Source organism: Bacillus rossius, chromosome 10 (genome assembly GCF_032445375.1).
Source record: "Bacillus rossius redtenbacheri isolate Brsri chromosome 10, Brsri_v3, whole genome shotgun sequence".
Classification (NCBI taxonomy): Eukaryota; Metazoa; Arthropoda; class Insecta; order Phasmatodea; family Bacillidae; genus Bacillus; species Bacillus rossius.
The window spans coordinates 27,576,769-27,597,599 of record NC_086337.1 but is presented as its reverse complement, the minus strand read 5'-3'; the positions used below and the strand labels follow the sequence as shown (position 1 = coordinate 27,597,599).

Here is a 20,831-nt window from a genome sequence, read left to right as displayed (position 1 = left end):
AAATATTTTGCTGTGGTAAACTAGTATACTTACTTGTATAATTACGTCACAAGTCACAACGTTAAATTTATACTTGAATATTACGTAAAAATAAGGTAATAGTAATAATTTATTCCAGTCCGTTTATAGTTAAAACACAATATCTATAAGACTTTAACACAATAAAAAATTTGATTACATTATATAAAATACTATAACCTGTTAACAGCTTCACATGGGTAGATAAAGAAATATGTAGATATTATTGTAGAGTGCTTATCATCTGTTTAAAAACCACATTGCTCAGGGAATATATACAATACATCCCATCTATGAAGATAACTCACATCGACACGACCACATAAGCAAAGCGACTATTGCATATTTTTAAAGTTTCAATAAATATTTTGTTTCATTATAGAATAGTACTAATTTTAAAACATTTCTATGTCTATAATTTTTTCTGAGCTTAAGCTTTCGTAAATCAGTCTATGTGGTAGTTTTTCTCTAGTTTTAGTTGCAAATAATGTTGATAAATCAATTATCTACTATGGACCAATCCGGACAAGAAGTGAAAAGTAACTTTTTTTTGTTGTTTCGAATTTAGTTGTTTGTATCTGATGGACATTTTTAAGAAACATATCATGAATATTTATTAATAAATACATATTTTAAAACATTGATTAATTTATGTATAAAAACATTATTTTTTGTCGTAGTAACGTTTTAAGTCCAAGCATGACTAGAAACTAAATAACACAAAAATAATTTGTTTTTAATTTAACTAGAATAATAAGTCTGATATAAGCCATGACATTATTAAAGTTTTGTTTGCCCTTTGATACTCTGAAAATTAATTAAACTGGTACAGAAAATAATTTTAATACCCAGATCATTGCTTTTAAACTATCAACACTGCTCAAATACTGTTTTTTATTCACCCCGTTAAAATAATTAAACCCCCGCAGGTAGAAAAAAAAAGGAAAATTATTTATTGACTACGAGTAAAGCGACCTACACACGTAGATGTCAGGCTTGGATACTCCTCCAAAGAAGACACGTCGCATGTGTGTGGATTGTGACGAGCTGGGCTCGGGATACAGCACCTCTTGTACGGGTTGGTCTAGGCATTGTTGATAATTCATTTTGGCTCAGGTATCCACGGGTTAAACGTTTCAACAGGTTTTTCATTGAGTGAACAATCCTCAACTTAATATTTTATAGTCAACAGTTATCTTTAATTTTTGGAAAATTAAGTTCACCATCATTCAATTTCCGGTAAAGCACTGATTCCTCTAGTGTACTTCCAACAGAAACGCGCCGTTGTAGCCTATAAGCCAGTTGTAAATAATTCCAAGTTTTCATCCATTAGTCACACAAAAATAATGCTACGGGGGTGATTTGTATTTTAAGAAAGTAATTTGAGAATACATTAGAAAGTTTAGTAATAGCTATATGTTTACCATCCAAGCAACGTTCAGAGTTTCAATATTTTTTATTATTTTCTGGACTTAATGGAAACTAAAAATAATAATAAAAAAATTAATAATAACTACGTACAGATTAAAATAATTCTTGCTTTGTATGGGTCAAAAATATTCATAATATAAAAAAATTAGTAATAAAATAAATTTGTTTAAAAAGTTTATTTTATTTAGTACCTATACATCGTAAAGTGAAAGTAAAGTGAAACTAAATGCGTTTGATATTAGTTGTTTTTAGGAACAGTTTTGTGTGTTTTTAAAGTAGGTTTGATTAAAATTTTTTTTTTATAAAATACATTCATTTTCAATATTAAAATCTACGAGCAAAGTTTCGGCGTTATGTTGGAACCGCGCGTGGTCAGAAATAGCCGAGTCTAGCTGGCGAGTCAGGCTCGCGAGCCAGACTCGTATGGTCGTTTAACGATCACGTCTCTTTATTCAAGCGGCAACATGGCGGTAGCGCACTCTAGCAGACGAAAACAAGATGACGGACGTGACGTCATACTAGCTGGCATTAGTGGTGGGAGGTCACTCTGTCGGTGGCTTCTGTGGAGGAAGGATCTGTCGTCAATTATTTATTTTGTCCTCACCGGGTTTGAAACGAGGACTCCATGATGTAAGTGCGCTTTTTTATTAAAACTATACTAAAATTTGATTAATTTTTTTGATACATTAAAAATATTTTTTTCCAAATTTTCTTGCTAAATAATTACGGATTTTCATAATGGCGATCGCGAACCCATAATCCAAGATGGCGGAGTATTTTTAGATTAATTTTTTTAATTTTTTTATAAATTTAAATTTTTTCCCTATTTTCTAGCATAATAATTACGGATTTTCAAAATGGCAGTCGTAACGAAAACTGAAACGATATAGAATCCAAACGCGCAACGATAACGTCATACACAACCAAGATGGCGGGTGTAACGAAATGTGCAACGTTTCTAGAATCCAAGATGGCGACCATAACGATATGTTCAACGGCGATGTCTTAGTTCGAAATAAAAAATATACTTTAATTTTATTAATTTTTTTATAAATTTGAAACATTTTTCCGATTTTCTAGCATAAAATACACGGATTTTCAAGATGGCGGTCGTAACGGTAATAAAAGCGGTTACGTCATAATGCAAGATAGCGGTCATGGCATCCTAATAGTTAAGATCATGACCTCGGCAGCTTAGGGTGGTTTTGTAGATATGGATTCTTAAGCCATTTTGCGGACTTTTCAAGCCGATGAATTTTTGAGGACTAAAATGGGAAATTTACCCTCAAAACGGGAATTTTTCCTTCGAAGTCGAGAAACGTTTTCAGATCTTTTGGCGGAATTTTTACCCCTACAAATTGCACATTTTGGCGGATGTTTGGCAAATTTGGGCAAATTCTGGAAGGTCAAGGTCGATGTCAAGGTCAAAGGTCAAGGTCATCCAAGATAGCCGCCATGATGACACAATTCCAGATGGCGGAAATCAGCACACGCACCACAGCCTGAAGCCTGGCTCAGGACATACTTTCCTATACTACTACTATGCCAGCACAACTGATCTCCAGGGATTAAATCTTCCGCATTCACAATTTGATAATCTGTATTAAATTCCCAAGCTCACCATGGACAATAAATTACATAGAAATCATGCGAAGGTTTTTCTTTGTGGTGCTTTTTCCAAAATATCCAGTCCTACTTAGTGCAAAGAGCAAAGGTATTACTCAAGGGTGAAAATAAATTGCAAACAGCTGAGTGAGCAGTTTTAAAATGAGGAGTTTGCGCACCCAGCGGTGAAAACGACAGAAGCAAGCTAGCGGACGAAGATTTTTTTTTTTTGGAGCCCGAAACACTTCCCGCGCGAAGCGATGTGGAGCGGAGAGTTGCGTATATATTCCCCCTCGCGGTGCAACATCCTCTGGGCTTTACTGGCGCACAGTCGCGCTGCCATAATCTTCTTGTAACGAGTTCCTCTCCCTCATACCAACAGCCCCCCCCCCCCCCCCCTTTTCAGGGTTGCTGAACATCTGGCGTGTCCGGCGAACAGGGCGACTGTTCAGACTCCAACTCCCGACTCCCAACTCCCCGCGAAGTTATGAACTTCCCGATGTGATCCGAGCGGCGACTACACTTTGTGCAGCGAAGCAAAATATTGAAAAATACAGAAAATATTTCCACCGTAAATTATCTGTTCCCTCCCATGGTCAGTAAGTTAGGCAAAGTCAGAAATAGTTAGGAACCTGGGGGGAAATAAGTCACAGGAATTAAAATAATTTAATGAAATATGTGACAAATCAGAAAATAAACTGTCCGTAAGTAGTATATGAATGGGGCTCCGACGGCTGGCTTCTGGCTGTGGAGCTGTGTGTCCTTTCCGCCATCTTGGATTTTGACGGCACGGCGGCCATCTTGGACGAGCGTAACGGGACACATCGTAACGGGACATAACGTAACGGGACAAGTAGATCGCGGCAGCCATCTTGGATCCGCCATCTTGGATGACGTCATTTTGTTTTCTCGAACATTCCAGCATTTTGTTTTCAGCCATATTGGATTATGACGTCACCGTTGCAATTTCCGTTACGGTCGCCATCTTTAACTTTTTTATTTATTATCCGATTTTAATGAATTTTTTTTTAAAAATTTTTCAAAAAATTCAATTAATAAAATTTTAATATATTTTTTAAAAAATTGTACTTTTTAGACACGGAGTTCGGAGTCCTCGGTTCGAACCCGACGGGTGCAAAAAAAAATTTAAAATGGCGACAGGCTCCTTCCCCCGCGGTGGCTGCAGGCAGACTGACTTACCCCCACCACTTTTTTCAAAGCATATATATCGACAGTGAGCATGACGTCATGTCCGCCATCTTGTCTTCGATGTTGGAAACCATCATCATTGTATCGGCGGCGAGAGTGCGCTGACGCCTAGTTAGTTTGATTCTTACCCGCTAGAGTGCAGTAATCATTTATTACTGTGACACCCGTCATCTTGAAATTTGGCCGCCATCTTGAAAATCCGTAATTTTAATGCTAGAGATTCGGGAAAAAGTTCAAAATCCATTAAATAAATTTGTAATCTATATACTGATTGATTATATCGACTAAGGTCCTTGGTTTGATCCCTGGTTGATACAAATCAACTTTAATTTAAAAAATACCACAAAAGTGACAGGATTGAGAAAATAAAAAACACCGCAAGTACTTTTAAAAACTTTTATTACATAAATTCAATACACTACTACAAGTACAAAAATAATACACAGACATAGAGCTAAAGTCTTGTGGATTTCTCGATTCAAACAGTCTTCTTATTGTATGGACTAAGTCCTTTACATGTTCGTAAATGTCTATCCGATTCAGTCATCACCGCAGCCAGAGACGGACTAAAGTTCATATCACCAGGGTCTCACTTATATATTCTCATCAGCTGGTACAACACATGAGTCAAAACAATAACCATGTTCATTATACTTGCACTTAACTTTCTCGGAGCATTTTATATAATGACGATGTAAGCTGTCGAGGCGTGAAATTAGTTTTTTACACTTATTGCACTGAAATTGTATTCGTTTCAGTAAATTATTCGGACAACTGCTTCTTTCATGTCTGCGAGCGCTTGAAGTTCTAGTAAATGATGCGTCACAATATTTGCATTGATGCGATGCACGATCTTCATGAATTGAAGTCTGGAATGCAGATGGTGATACTTCAGCTGATGATGGAACAGCACGTATCGTTGTCTCCTCTGCAGTCGGTATTGGGTTCTCCACCGCTGTCGTGGTCTCCTCTGCATCCGGTATCGGAATCTCCGTCTCCATCATCGTTGCTGTCATCGAGGTCCCTGCTGCTGTCAGTAAACAGTCTATCCCGGTCGACATAACTAAATCTCACGAAACTTAATGGAGAGAGCACGTCCGTACTGCACCGCGGCCAGAGGTGAACTGCGGGTCCAGTCGTCTGAACCTCGCTTATATACCCGTGGTCTTCTGGTATACTACATGAGTCAAAATATTGTCTGTATTTAAATTTTTTTTATTAGGTAGTACCTAAAAATTGTAGAAATAAAAACACACGAGTTCAAGTTTTACACATTTATTTATAAAGAGTACACAAATACATATTAGGTTAAGGATTCAAGCATTTTCACAAGCAAAGTCTTTAATGCCGCACGAACTGACTCATCGACTACGGTTCCAACTGGTTCGTTGACTCCGGTTCCAACTGGTTCGCCGGTCACGCGATCAGGAACACAGGTTTCCAGCTGGTCATCTTCTGCGACGTCGTCATCTCGAGCGAGACATGGTCGATGACGTCTGTGACCACGTCTGCGCCTTGGCTCTACTGCAGTGCTAGTTGGGACAGATTCACTGCCTGAACTTCGACGACGAGACGAGCGTCGTTTGGACGTCTGCGTAGAAGCATCACAGGTAGCAACAGGTTGCAACACGCTCATGTTTGGTGTTACACGTGCAGACGAGGCGACTACCTCAGCGATGCTAGCAGGAAGGATTGTGTGTGGTCTCATGTGATAGACGGCACAGTTTCCAGGTTCGCAACAGTCTAATAGCTGCTGGGTCGGTTCGTAGGACACAGGAAAGTGCGCAAACCGCCAATGCTGAGCATCTCCATCACAGGTTTCTGTATATGTACGTAGATACCCGGAATCCCAGTAGCTGTACTCGACACTGCTGAAGCTAGGTCTTGCGCTCACGTACACGTTAGCAGGATGAAACGTAAACATCTTCTTGCAGGTCGAACGTCAACTGAAGACACGTACGTAGGTACGACATTTATATATGCAGACTCCTACTAACACTGTGTGTGCCATTTCTGCATTAACTGCGAGTTTGTACAGGCACAGATACGTTCAAACTTGTCACGTGGCTGCACATCGTATATTTCACTAAGCTTGCGCAGGGAAGGACAGCCGTAGTCGGTCTGTAAGTCTACAATTTCAGCTGCTCCGTCGTCACACAACTTGCTCAGCCATTTTTTCTGTTCGGGTCCGGCAACGTATATTGTTTCGTTTTGAACTAGTAAATCTTGAAGTGTGTTTTTCACTTGGTGGTATGGGATTTTTCCTTCGTCCCACTCTAGTCCGTGATAATATTTGCATAGCCATTCGTTCGAACGTTTACTTTTTTCGTCTAGTAGTTTCCAAGGATACGGAGGTCGGAAGCTGCGGGTTCGAGTCTTGTCTCCGGAGGTGACGGCAATTTCTTTGAGAACAAAGCCGTTTTGACTCTGGAAACCTTGCAGGTTGCAGTACATCTTGTCGCTAGCAATGCTCGATCGTAACTGAATTATTATCGCAAACGAAACAGTATTTAAGTCAGAATTTTCACAAGTTTGTCTCGACAATTGTACGATGCAAGCCGATCGTGAAGTATCAGACAAAAAGCATAGGTGTTTGGTGGAATATTTCCGCTAGTCGTTATCTCGATCCTACAGTCGATGATGTTTGAATTTAATCGATCATCCTGTTTGGAAACGTCAAACACCATTAACGGAGCCTTGTTCTTGAAACTGTCGGGACTCAGTATCGGTGACTGTCTCCGCCCATAGTAAGCTTGCTGAAACTTGGCATACATTTGATATGCAATCGTGAAGTATCAGACAAAAAGCATAGGTGTTTGGTGGAATATTTCCGCTAGTCGTTATCTCGATCCTACAGTCGATGATGTTTGAATTTAATCGATCACCCTGTTTGGAAACGTCAAACACCATTAACGGAGCCTTGTTCTTGAAACTGTCGGGACTCAGTATCGGTGACTGTCTCCGCCCATAGTAAGCTTGCTGAAACTTGGCATACATTTGATATGCGAGAAGAAATCTTCTACTTTCAAAGTCCATGTTCATATCAACGTACGGATAACTTTCGCTGTTTAAAAATATTTTTACATTACGTAATTGACAGTTATCGAATAAGGAGCGACTTACTCCTGCATTGAGCTGTCTTCCGGTCTGAAGCCCAACGATGATGTATCTTGGTTTTTCCGTAGCGAAGCTGGACTTTACTATCCAATTGATACGCTGACTATGAGGCAAGCCAGGATAAGTTTCCAGGCTCCAGGATCGGAATGGCACATCGAAGTTCTTGCCATTTTCTATGTTCTTCAACATCTTGACTCGTTCAACGGTGCTCACTTGGATGTGGGGCAGCATCCACTCGATAGACTGTAGTGTTAGCGAGACATCTTGAGGGTTTTCTGCAGCGGCGACAATTGCATTAATGTGCGTGTTGGCTAGAAGCAGTACGAGCTCTTGTTTCGAATTAATGATTATATGCTTGTAGTCCTCAGCGAATCCGAGAAGCATGGACAGAGGAACACAAACTTCGAACTTTCCTTCGGCATAAACCGGAAGCTTATATTCATCCTCGAGAGCCCAACCGGCCATCTTTGCAGCAGTCAGTTCATTTGGCGTGAGCGAAAGGTAATTTTTCATAGCAGATGTTATACCTACATCTCTTGTCTGGTCTACCTCGACGCCATTGAGTACATAAGTAATGCGCTCGATGAGGTGAAGAATACCATTGCAGGATATTGACGTCGTTGTCGGATGCGTACCATCCGCCTTTGTAAGCATGCCTCTTATACGTAGAAATGACTGTGAAGGTAAAGTACAAATATCTTGGTGTTGTACTGCAATGCGTACTTCCGATGGTAGTGCGTACGGTCCGAGCAGGAAAGGCTGGTACTCGTGCAATTCCATTTTCGTAATGCTGTCTTCAAAACTGACCGGATCTTCCACGTTGAGGATTTCGTCTTCCATATTTATTCGGCACTTGTCCAATACTAAGAAGATACTTTATGTTGTCAGGTGTTAATGCACCGATGTCTGGTAGAGAACTGTTCTTATTCACGTCAATACGACTTCTTTTATAACTGTTCGGTGTTACGAACTTTATGCCCATCGCTTCAAGTGCAGCCGTAATGTAATTTCTTCGTCTTGAAAATTCACCAATCGTCCTCGCTGGTCAACGATTCTGACGACGACTTCGTGTGCGCACTTCACGACGACTGGAACGTAAATGATACTTTGCGGTACTTCGACCAGTTTATATCCTGGCGGGACCATCGGCGAAAATTCGTGCAGCATGTTGCTTAGTCTTCCGTTTAGATACGTTCCACTTGCCAAATTACAGTTTATTCTTATGACATTCACAGGCAAAATGTTTACTGCGCGCGTAGATTCGTACGTTCTTCCTGCATCATACACCTTTGATTCGAATCCTAACATCGAACCTATGGTCCCAGGTTTCGTAAAGTCGACAATTTCACTGCATGTTAGAATGCTTTTTTGAGTGTTTGGATTTCCACGCAGTTGAAAGTCTACATCCTGTGGTAACATATCCCTGATGTAATTTGCAATGTCGTCAATTTCGTAAGATCCAACAGGTAACTGTATTTCATGAGCGGTCCCATCGCTTTTCAGGAAGCAGATCTTGCAGTTTTCTTCGTCGATATTCGGTATGGCATTATACGTTTGAAAATCTACGAGTCCGATACACCATTCTCCGTCTAAATCCAGAGGCGGGAAATGAACCGCCCGCAGCTCAGATGCGTGACCTGTCAATGTAAGTGTTATCGACATGACTAATAAATTATCATCACTGCACAACCTTTAAGTAGCAATTTTTATTTGTCAGCTAAATTATTTTTTTAGTTAAAAAGCGAAGACACAAGTGTCCGCAGTTTGTTTGATTAGGCCTCTGTTCCGTTTCGTAATTGTAGAACAGTGTAGTGGTCCGGCCCAGGTACCGCCTAAGTTCAGGCGGAGGTCTCAAATTACCGAAACTGTCGTAGTAAGTAGCTTTTTTTTCCAGACTTTATATACGCTACCCAGTGCGTGCCGCGACCTGCAGTCGTGTCTAAATTAATTATGGCGCGTTCGTTGGTTTTTGGTTTGCTGGGTAAAGTGTCTCGCATAAACACGCCGCAGAAATTTGGTATTTTCAATTTGCGTGCGTACTTTATTAAATCTACGTTGGTGAGCGGTCGTTTCGGCAGAGAACTTAGAATTTCCGTTTCTTTTTCATGCCTCGGCCTGATTTGTGAGGACGTAAGTACAGTCCTGCGCCGTTTTTTTTACCCATGGCAATGGCTTCCATGATTGCATTATGTCGCTGTGCTTCTTTTAACTGCATTCGCTCATTCTTCGAAGTGTTGACTGCCCGCACTATACCGCTCGTTGCACCGATGAGGCCGCCGAGAGCACCCAATGCAGGCAAAAGCAAAGGAAGAAATCCTCCTATAATCTTCTTGTCGAGAGTCTGTAATTTTTGCTTGGCTTTTTGTATGCCTGCTCCAGTCTTGCGTTTGGTCTTGCGTGAGTTAGTCTTTGACTTGATGGAGCTGGCTTGACGAGCACCCAGTCCTAATTTGGTCTTTGCCTTCATGATTTTAGATACGCCCCAGGCCGCGATTTTTTCTCCTAGACCCGCGTGCGTCGATTTACTTATTTCTTCAGCTTCCTGTGCCAATATCTCGTCGGCCCGGTGCCTGGATTCCAGATCCTTGCTGAGCGAGTAGGCAATATCGTGCTGCTTGCACTGATCGTCGAGAGAATTAATGCCCACGTCACCGCGAGCTAACCTTTTCGCTAGTTTAGTGCCGGGGCCGCAAAATCTGTATCCGGGAATGTGTAGCTCGAATGGCAGATTGTTTATCAGCGAGTTCACGAGTCCTGCTCCACTGTGTTTTTTGTTCTTACCTCTTCGAGTCATTACGCGCAACTGACCAGAAAGTATAAATGTGTTTGATTTTATACAATTTATTTAGTACAATGCAGGTCGTCAAGCAAGATGTTTGTTTGCCCGTGCGCATTACGCAAAACGATGAAACTAGCAGTCGCGAATCGCGACATGGCTTACTGTTGCCTTCTGCTGTACGATGCATAATGGCGGGACCGTCAAACTGTGGCAAGACGTGCGTTCTACTGAGTTTACTGGAGGAGCCAAACGGTCTTCGGTTCGAGAACGTTTACTTGTATTCCAAGTCGTTGCAACAGCCAAAGTACCAGCGCCTAGCAACTGTTCTACGCTCGGTGGAAGGACTGGAGTATTTTCCGTTTAGCGATAATACCGATGTGGTGTCTACCGACGAAGCAAAGCCTAATTCCGTGTTTGTGTTCGACGATGTAATGTGCGAGAAGCAGGGTATTATACAAGAGTACTTTTCCATGGGCAGGCACGTCAAGGTAGACTGCGTATACCTGTGTCAGACGTACAGTAGAATACCCAAACATCTCCTACGAGATAATGCGAATGTTATAGTGCTTTTTCGCATGGACGAACTTAATTTACGTCACGCCTACGACGACCACGTAAACACCGACATGTCGTTTCAGGAATTCAAAGACATGTGTTCCTTGTGTTGGAAAGACGAGCACGGATTCATAGTCATCGTAAAGGACTGGCCTCTATATAAGGGCAGGTACAGACGAGGTTTCGATCAGTTTATCGTCAAACATGAGTCATAGCATTTCGAAATTCGGTCGTAGCAGCAGACATACTGTATGCCCCGACTCTGATATCCGCAAATACATTATACTACTGTCTCAAAAAGTAGAAAGTGTGAAAAACGAAATAATAGAGTATCTCGTTGCCATCGACCTGCGTGTGGAAGCCTCGGATTCTCGCATTCGCGACATGATCGAAGTATCGAATGCACAAAGACGTGACGATTTGAGGACTTTTCAAAGTAGTCTGAAAGCATCACTATCTCACTTGACAACTAATTAATATTTTGCCACACACAAGAAAGAAGTTTCTGCGAATGAATAAAAAAGTATATAAAGAGGCCTTGCAATAAGTTTTCAGCCAGTACAATGTCAGACCTGGCCAGTGACCTTCATCGAGCTATACAGTCTGTTCGTGAAAAATATTTACTTGCTAGACGAACCAGACTTGCACGTGAGATGGAAAATGAGGAGATATTTAAACCAATCACTAGTCGCCTCGACGAACTTAAAAACATGGAAGAACCAGCTATCATTGTGAAGACAGAAGTTGAAGATGAAATGCCAACTGTAAAGAAGAGAAAGTATGAACCAGATCGAGAAGAAGAAGACTTAACAAGTACAGAGACCATGCACAAGAAAAAAATACCGAAAAAGGGACATCAAGTGAATGCAATGGTCCGACCATACCTGATATCGTTTACGAGTCGGAATAATGACACGACCTACGGAGTGTACAGAAAACATAATAAGTGGTTCCTCGGTGCTAAAGAAATAGACTTTCTACCAGGAAATATCGTTCGCGTAGAAGAGTTCAAAACGCGCGGGACTCCTGGTCTGTACGAATTGCTGTTTCGCAGGGAGCCTAAAGGATATTCTCACAAAGACTTACAAGAGTACAAAAAACTGCTAGAGCTAACCAATGCACATTTTCGCGATAACGATCCAGATAGTGGTGTATATAAAGACGTAGATCATGAAAAAATCGACATTCTCGCTAATCTCTTCAGTGAACTAACAATACATGGCGAAGGTTTAAAAAAGCTAGAAAGTGGTCAGATATTTGACTATGTATATTGGGACGATCCTAATGAATTAGTTGATCGCCTTAGAATTCTACATGCTTCGCTTAGCGTAGGAAACTATTCGCACATCAACGAAATAGTCTCCATACTTGAAGAACTGAGGGAAGCCGGCTACATACAATGAGTCGAACCGGAATCGCTCACGAACTTCATGCTCCTGCTAGACGAAAATACCTTCGTCGCAAAGTCATAGTTCGTGGAATTGATGATTTATTCCAGGCGGACCTTGTTGAGATGATACCGTATTCCCGATTGAATAAAGGTTTCAAGTACATGTTGACAGTCATCGATGTTTATAGCAAGTTCGCTTGGACTAGACCTGTCAAATCAAAGACTGCAACTGAAGTAGCCAAGGCCATGAACAATATTTTGCGTGATGGACGTGTACCGTCGCACCTGCAAACGGACCTCGGGAAAGAATTCTACAATGCAACCTTCAAGGCTTTGATTAAGAAGTATGGCATCAAACACTACTCTACATTTAGTAACGTCAAAGCCTCCGTTGTCGAAAGGTTTAACAGAACTTTGCGTTCCAAGATGTGGCGGCAGTTCACGGCTAACGGAAATTACAAGTGGCTTGACATCTTGCCGAAACTAATAAACGAGTATAATTCCGCGGTGCATTCTACCACGAAAATGAAGCCAAAGGACGTAAGGGACAATCGCCTGCTTCGAACAGTGTTTTCCAACATGAAGAAGAAAGATCCACGAAAGCGTAAAGCTAACGTCGGTGACATTGTGCGAATCTCCAAGCAGAAAGGTATCTTCGAGAAAGGTTTCACTGCGAACTGGAGTCCCGAACTTTTCCGTGTGACACATGTTCGTGAATCAGAGCCTAGGACCTACTACCTCGCAGATTTGGACCACAAACCTATCCGTGGCGGCTTCTATGCCGAAGAGATTCAGCCTACGTTGTATCCTGATATGTACTTGGTGGAGAAGATTATAAAACGAAGAAACGGACTGTCCTACGTCAAGTGGTGGGGCTTTCCACCTCGATTTAATTCGTGGGTGGCAGATGCAGACATCGAGAAATCCACAAGACTTTAGCTCTATGTCTGTGTATTATTTTTTGTACTTGTAGTAGTGTATTGAATTTATGTAATAAAAGTTTTTAAAAGTACTTGCGGTGTTTTTTATTTTCTCAATCCTGTCACTTTTTTGGTATTTTATAAATTAAAGTTGATTTGTATCGACCAGGGATCAAACCAAGGACCTTAGTCGATATAATCAATCAGTATATAGATTACAAATTTATTTAATGGATTTTGAACTTTTTCCCGAATCTCTAGCATTAAAATTACGGATTTTCAAGATGGCGGCCAAATTTCAAGATGACGGGTGTCACAGTAATAAATGATTACTGCACTCTAGCGGGTAAGAATCAAACTAACTAGGCGTCAGCGCACTCTCGCCGCCGATACAATGATGATGGTTTCCAACATCGAAGACAAGATGGCGGACATGACGTCATGCTCACTGTCGATATATATGCTTTGAAAAAAGTGGTGGGGGTAAGTCAGTCTGCCTGCAGCCACCGCGGGGGAAGGAGCCTGTCGCCATTTTAAATTTTTTTTGCACCCGTCGGGTTCGAACCGAGGACTCCGAACTCCGTGTCTAAAAAGTACAATTTTTTAAAAAAATATATTAAAATTTTATTAATTGAATTTTTTGAAAAATTTAAAAAAAAATTCATTAAAATCGGATAATAAATAAAAAAGTTAAAGATGGCGACCGTAACGGAAATTGCAACGGTGACGTCATAATCCAATATGGCGGAAAACAAAATGCTGGAATGTTCGAGAAAACAAAATGACGTCATCCAAGATGGCGGATCCAAGATGGCTGCCGCGATCTACTTGTCCCGTTACGTTATGTCCCGTTACGCTGTGTCCCGTTACGCTGTGTCCCGTTACGCTCGTCCAAGATGGCCGCCGTGCCGTCAAAATCCAAGATGGCGGAAAGGACACACAGCTCCACAGCCAGAAGCCAGCCGTCGGAGCCCCATTCATATACTACTTCCGTAAATCCTCTTTTTTTTTTTTTTTTTTTAAGAACGCGTTTATGAGAGAGAAGTAATTAAGAAATCCCAATGAGTTTAATAGGGTAACGTAGCTCAAATTAAATTTTACGTAAATTAGTTTTCCACAACTTCTCACAACGCAATGCACATTTAATTCTTACTATACAAAATGAAACATTGTCTTTAAAATTGTTGAAACGACCATCTTTTGTGAGTTCTCAAAACATTTTTATGGTATATAATTCTATTTTTTTGTATTTGTTATAACTTTCGATGGTCAAACTTAAATAAGAGGAATTCTTTTATGTTTAAGTCAGGAATGATTAGAAAAATTCTATAATAAAAGAATTTATAGATTCAGATCTAAGTGAGGACCTAGAAATACCACCAACTGTGTCAGGTTATATTGTAGCATGTATTGCTTGCTCTTGAAAGATTGATTTCCCTATTATATTTAGTTATTAGTAGAGACCTGCAAAATTCGCGGATTCATTGACCTCTAGGATAGACTCCACAGTCCTTTAAATACTCGCGGAAATGACACCTGTTCATTGGCTACTGACGCGTGAGACGTCTCAACTAGGCTGTCCGTAATTCGGCACTTTCTTGGTTTAGTGTTTCCTATTGGCTCACAGTTCCCCGGATAAAATGTGGGCCAATCGCAGAAGCGGTACGAAGGTATAGTTGTTTTGATGCTAGCCTATCGCGAAATGAATCCGCGAATTTTGCATGTCTCTAGTTATTAGTAGACCCCCGGAAAATTCGCGGGTTCAATGACCTCCAGGATAGACTCCAATATCCTCTACACACTCGGGAAAATGCCAACTGTTCATTGGCTGCTGACTTGTGAGTCGTCTCGACTGGGTGGCCTGTGATTCGACACTTCTATGAGTGAGGGTCTCTAATTGGCCCTCAGTCCTCCAGATTAACAGTTAACCAATGACAGAAGCAGCACTAAGGTATAATTATTTGAATTTTATCATAACACGAAATGAACCCGCGAATTTTCCGGGTCTCTAGTTATTAGGTAATCACCTTATCCCACCCAGAGGATTAACTATATAGTACTTGACATTCCCGGGTGAAAAGGCAGCTAAAATACTCAAGACAGTATATATAGAATACAGCAAGTTATTCAGAGAGTAAAATTAAACACAAGTAAAATTCTACCATTGTTAATTGGGCACACTTAATAGTTTTCATATAATGAACAATAACGTGAATAAAGAAATTATCTTCACAGGAGGATGTCATCTATAATTTACGTAGTGACGTAGAGAAGGAAGATGATTAATTAATCTTTAGATTACTTTTCTAATGAAAATTAAACCAAAAGGTTTATGGGTCAGCTTACCTTACTTATAGCTCAGGAGTCGGGGTTTGGCTGGGTTTAATAAGCCTTATTTATTTATGATTTGTTCATACTAAATTCAAATTTGTACAATTGGTATAATTCATATTACTTTAACATTACATAGCTCCAGACTTTCAAATGCTTTCTATGTTCATGGTGTTATGTATGTTCCATTAATCGTTTCAAACATTTTAGATTTGTACATTACGTTTCGGGTAATTTATATTAGAATTAACCGTAAACTTTTGGGTATCGTTTATTTTTCCTACCACGTTGGGCATGGTTCTTTTTTTAAAATTATTTAGTCTCTAAACTTTACCCTCATAGCTTAGGGAGCTTCGATGCGCCGACTTGAGGTAAAACAGTTGACCACCAAAACTTTCTAACAAGTCACAAGAAGACCAGGTCTGAGTACGTGAGCGCTTAAGCAAGCCCTCTACCGGTTATGTTTTATTGACAGTATCGCTTAAACAGGACACCCAGGCGGCCTGCACCAGCGCTCAGCCCGTTTGCAAACTTGCACTAACAGGAACATTATCGTAGTTCACGGACCAAACACCAATGAAATATTCATTGAGATACCGGTCGTCCTTCGTAAATCAATTACTTCAATACACCCCAGGTAAACATGCTTATATGCACGGCTGTGCCAACCCAACCACTTTCTTACATAAAACTATCTGTTACGCTGTAAGAGGATAGAGTCCAGTGGCACTAAACAAAGCCATGCTTCCACGACGAAGTTCGGGTACACCAGACCGCACGAAATTTGAGCAGCCCTGCGTCGCGTTGGCTCAAAAGCTACACCAGCGGAAATAACAAATGAGCGGTCATCACCAAGCGTTCCGTGGGAAAAAAGCGATGCCTAGGCACGTGACAATGCTTAAGGGGAATTAGGCCCCGCCATTATTGGATTTTTCCATGTTTTTGAACTATTTATCCAAAGTTTTGAAATGCCAAGGCATATCATATTTCCCAGTTCTTCTTTACCTTATTGAAACCACATATTTACTAACAAGCTCTAGTCTCTAAGTGCGACTACAACTATCATGATATCCACACTAGTTCATAAGTGTTGACTTCAACATGTAGCCATAGCTATGTCCCATACCATGTGAAACAAAAAGCACGGAAGCTTCATTGCAAGCGGTATCAAAATATATTTAATTGCAAAATGGTGAGGCCTTATCATTCTTAATCCGTTATTTTTTTCCCCTTTCACAAAGAATACATATTTTGCAAGAACGCTGCTGACAGTAGCTCTCGTAATGGACGAAATAATAACCAAACAACGAATGGTTATATTTCCCACTGCTTGAATAAAATATTTATTTTATAAAAAAGATTATTTGTGTTCTAGTATACTTACAGAAACTACATAAAAAATGACCGTTGAAAGTGAAACTTCAGAGATAGCGGGATAGGAAATTTTCGACAAATGTGTATAGCTACAAGTGTGCAAGTATACAAGAATTTGGGCGAGTATAGGCTACAGGTATGACGTGTGTATGAGAATGTGAGATGTTTTTTGAGTGCGCAAGTATACAAGTGATCAAGTACACGAATGCGCAAGTATGCAAATGTGTATGTATGCAAATGTGTATGTATGCAATTGCGCAAGTATTAAACGTGCTATAGTGCAAACGTTGTATTTTCAGCAAGTAATTTGTTAGTTAAAATATGGTAAATAAGCCTTCAGTAAAGTACGAAATGTAGGTTCAAAATTGTAAACAATCACTTCAACGAAAAACCTGCAAAGAGTTTTACAGCTATCTATCTATTTTATTAGACACTTACCCACTCCTTACTTCTTTCCCCACGCGAGAGATCCACTCTTGATCGTTGCACTTTTCGGTTTTCTTTAGGCTCTGATCTTGATTCCCTGCAAATAAGATTCACTTAAAAAAATATATTGCCATTTTATACAGTGAATAAAAGGTAAATATTGCCAACTTCTTTCAATACCATTTATATCACTTCCCTCGCCTCCAATTTCAGACAAGAATTAACTATGAATACTTTTCAAGAAATTGTTTCAAATCAAGAATAATGACACTGCAGTGTAACACAGGTAAACTCACATTAATTTATTCTGGACCATGCGTCACACGATTCAATCACAATCATTACTAAATGTCTTTCACGTATGTTTCCAACAGTCGAGTTTAGGCTTGCAATGATTGTTTTGTACTTCAACCTACGTCGTAACAATGTGGCGTAGTTTCGAATTCGTTCCATCATAAATCCTTTTCATCTTTTCCAAAACATTTATGGTTCTTAGGGATTATATTACTAGACGTCCTGTTTATGTACGTTACCTGTCAACTTAGTCATATCTTAAACGTAAAATCCGAACCTGCTATACGCTCTAGAACGTTTTTAGTGTGCTCGGCTTTGTTTCACTCTGAGAAATGAAACGTATTTCATTTCACTTGATGGAATTATATGTTCAGATTTTACTGTAGCAACTTGGCTCTCTCTTTCATACAAACTGTGACGGAAAATATAATTGTAGCACTGCATAAAATACAATTAAGTTTTTCGGTAAATTTGTGCTTATTTTCACAATTATTTTTAACTATTCAATAGTAAGCTTTGTATAATCATCCGGTAAAAGAAGTACAAGTAAAGAGTGTTTGGACGTCAGTTATTTATTTTACTTTCAAATGGAACATCTTATATTCGGGAAGAAAATTCGAAAACATAATAACACAAAAATAAACGTTTTATTGCTTAAAAAACTTCATGTATTTACAAATGTCCAATAGTTAATTAATGATGCTGTAATGAAAAAATATTTTTAAAAGTAACAGCGTGAGTTTTTACTTTAAAGGTCTTTACTAGTTTTAAACTTCTTGGCTGCTTCTCTAAATCTCTTGTTTAACTGGACAAAAAGTTAACTTTTTCATCAAGCAAACGAACTAAAAAATATCTTCATTGAAGAAATTCATTGCATAAAAAAAATACAATATTTGCAAAAGTGTTTTCACGTGTAAAAATTTATATATTTTTCAGTTAATTTTGTTTATATGCCGTATTTACTAAGAATAAGGCGTGGACGTTTTAATGAGGAGTTTTGAGGACGATGGGAACTACAGTCGTATTGATCACCTTTTCCCAAAGAATTTTTTTAATTATTTGACATAAAGAAACAAATTATATGGACATACGCCATTGCTGGTATACACAGTTCGTCATAGGAAAAAAAAAGGTCGCCATCAGCTGATGTCAGTCTGTTTGAGCCTGATGAAAGGAACAGATATCAGAACCCGAGACGTTGCCAATGTTTTTCAACAGAAAACCTTCCACGTTATTCTGAGATGTAATACTTTTCCGACCAAATTCATTCAGCTTAATGCTCTGTGCTTCCTGGACAATTAATCATTTGACACCTGCCGATCTCGATTATTTGTTCTCACCGTGTTTACGTATTTAATTATTTTTGAGAATTATTGAGGTTTTTATATGATGTACAGAGCACGTCTAAAAAAAAAATAGTTTTAAATCAATGCGCATCATGATAGGAAATTTAAGGCCCCTTTTCTCTGGTGTTGAAATATGGGAATGATTTTAGTTCCGGAATTACAGTCTTGGTCTTAAAAAAAAAAAAAAAAATTCTTGGAGGAAAAGGGCACGTAGGACTGTAATCCAATCTTTCCCAAAAAAAAAAACTCAATTTGCTCTGAACTGAAAGTTATTGCATAAAACATATTTCGGTTAACGGAGATGTATGTTTGTTTTTTTTTGTAATGCGGACTCCGTGTGAAGTTCCGCGAGTCACCGCAGGCGAGGTCCTTATGGCGGCGCTAGGTCCGCCTCCAGAAGCGCTCGGGAGTCGGTGTTGGGGGGGGGGGGGGAGGGGGGTTAACCCCGCCAAAGAGCGCGACCTTTCAGCCGAGGAGGAAGGTCTGGGGCGGGTAAGGGTAAGGGTAGGGGAGGTGGGAAAGAGTCGCAGATTGTGTCCCGGGCGAGAAGTAACGCGTCCTGGGAGAGGCGGCGCGGGCGAGTTAATGAAATATTAATTGCTCGGCTCTCGGCGGTGCAGCCGGGGAGTGGAGGGTGGGGGAAGGGGGGGAGGAGGAGTCGCTTATTGCCGGACCCTCCCTGAAATGAGATACCAAGCATCGCGGCGTGGCCGACGGCGAGGTTTCTAATCAGGGCTCCTTTTTCGACCGCGGAGCCACCACCTCGGTCACGCGACGCTAAATTACAACGTCCGCCGGTAGACACTTTTTTTTTTCACAAGGCCCGCTTCCGAAACTCTCCCGTATCAAGTACGCCGCAGCGCCCGATTCGCTCGACACGAGAATAAAAGCTTTTTTTTTTATAAAGTGAAACTTCTTTTCACAGCTGATAGGTTTTTGTCGAGGAGATGGCGTCATCGGAAAGTAACCGAAAAGTGAAAATGTCCGGTAGTGGGTTACTCGGTGGAATGCTTGTTTTATATAGCACACCTGCATGTTTTGTTCACTAGCGTGACTGCGCAGTCGCATAAGTAGTTGGAAATGGGGGGTTCAAGCACAGGCGCAGGAGCCAGGAGCCCGCCATCTTGGATGACGTCATCGGCGGCCATCTTGGATGACGTCATCGGCGGCCATCTTGGATGACGTCATCATGACCTTTGACCTTGACCTTGTCAATCTATGCTAATCTATGCTAATCTATGCCAATCTATGCCAATCCGTATGCTAATCTATGCTAATCCATGCCAATCTACGCTAATCTATGCTAATCCATGCTAATCTGTATGCCAATCCATGCTAATCCATCCGCCATTTTGTATTTCTAGAAATTTCCACCAACTTCGAATCATGACGTCACCGTTGCACTTTGTGTCACGGGCGCCATCTTGGATTTGAATTTTTTTTTTCGAACTTTTGAAATTCGATGTAATCATCAGCCGCCATCTTGTTTCGTCTGCTGGTGGCCGCCATCTTGTTTTCGTCTGCTGGAGGCAGCCATCTTGTGACGTCATATAGTTCTGTTGGTCGCCACCAGATAGCAGCAGGGATTATTTTATTTTAACTAAAATATTTTCAGTGCCGAGGCTGGGATTCGATCCATGGGACGTGAAAACGTCCAGGATGTCGTAGTTACGAGGCGGACACCTTGACCACTAGACCACGAGACCAATTGGGATATGGTGGAATAAATAATCTATATATGCTACGTACTGACGGCAAGTTTATGATAAATGGGGGAGGAGGGTGTTTTTGCCTTCCTTAATGCATACCTAAGGCCCCACATTTTAAATTAAAATTATTATACAGCCGCCATCTTTAATTCCAGCACAGACTACCAGATGGCGCTAAATTCAAAAATTAGTTACCAGAGGCGCCGCCATCTTGGTTCTCAAGTTGGCTGGTAGATGTCGCTAGTATCGCGCGCCAAATTCAAAAATTAGTTACCATAGGCGCCGCCATCTTGGTTTTCAAGTTGGCTGGTAGATGTCGCTAGTATC

At 40.5% G+C, this 20,831-nt stretch overlaps 1 protein-coding gene and 1 long non-coding RNA gene across 2 annotated transcripts in view; one reads left to right on the top strand and one right to left on the bottom strand.

Moving 5' to 3' along the window:
• LOC134535890 (tachykinins) overlaps positions 1-20,831 on the top strand; it is a 352,147-nt gene that overhangs the window by 54,136 nt on the left and 277,180 nt on the right. The gene's annotated exons all lie outside the window — the stretch shown is intronic.
• Positions 1-20,831, bottom strand: part of LOC134535891 (uncharacterized) — a 324,926-nt gene that overhangs the window by 103,855 nt on the left and 200,240 nt on the right. The window contains exon 3 of the long non-coding RNA XR_010075723.1: positions 17,168-17,252. This is a non-coding gene — a long non-coding RNA (uncharacterized LOC134535891). The remainder of the gene's footprint in view (positions 1-17,167; positions 17,253-20,831) is intronic.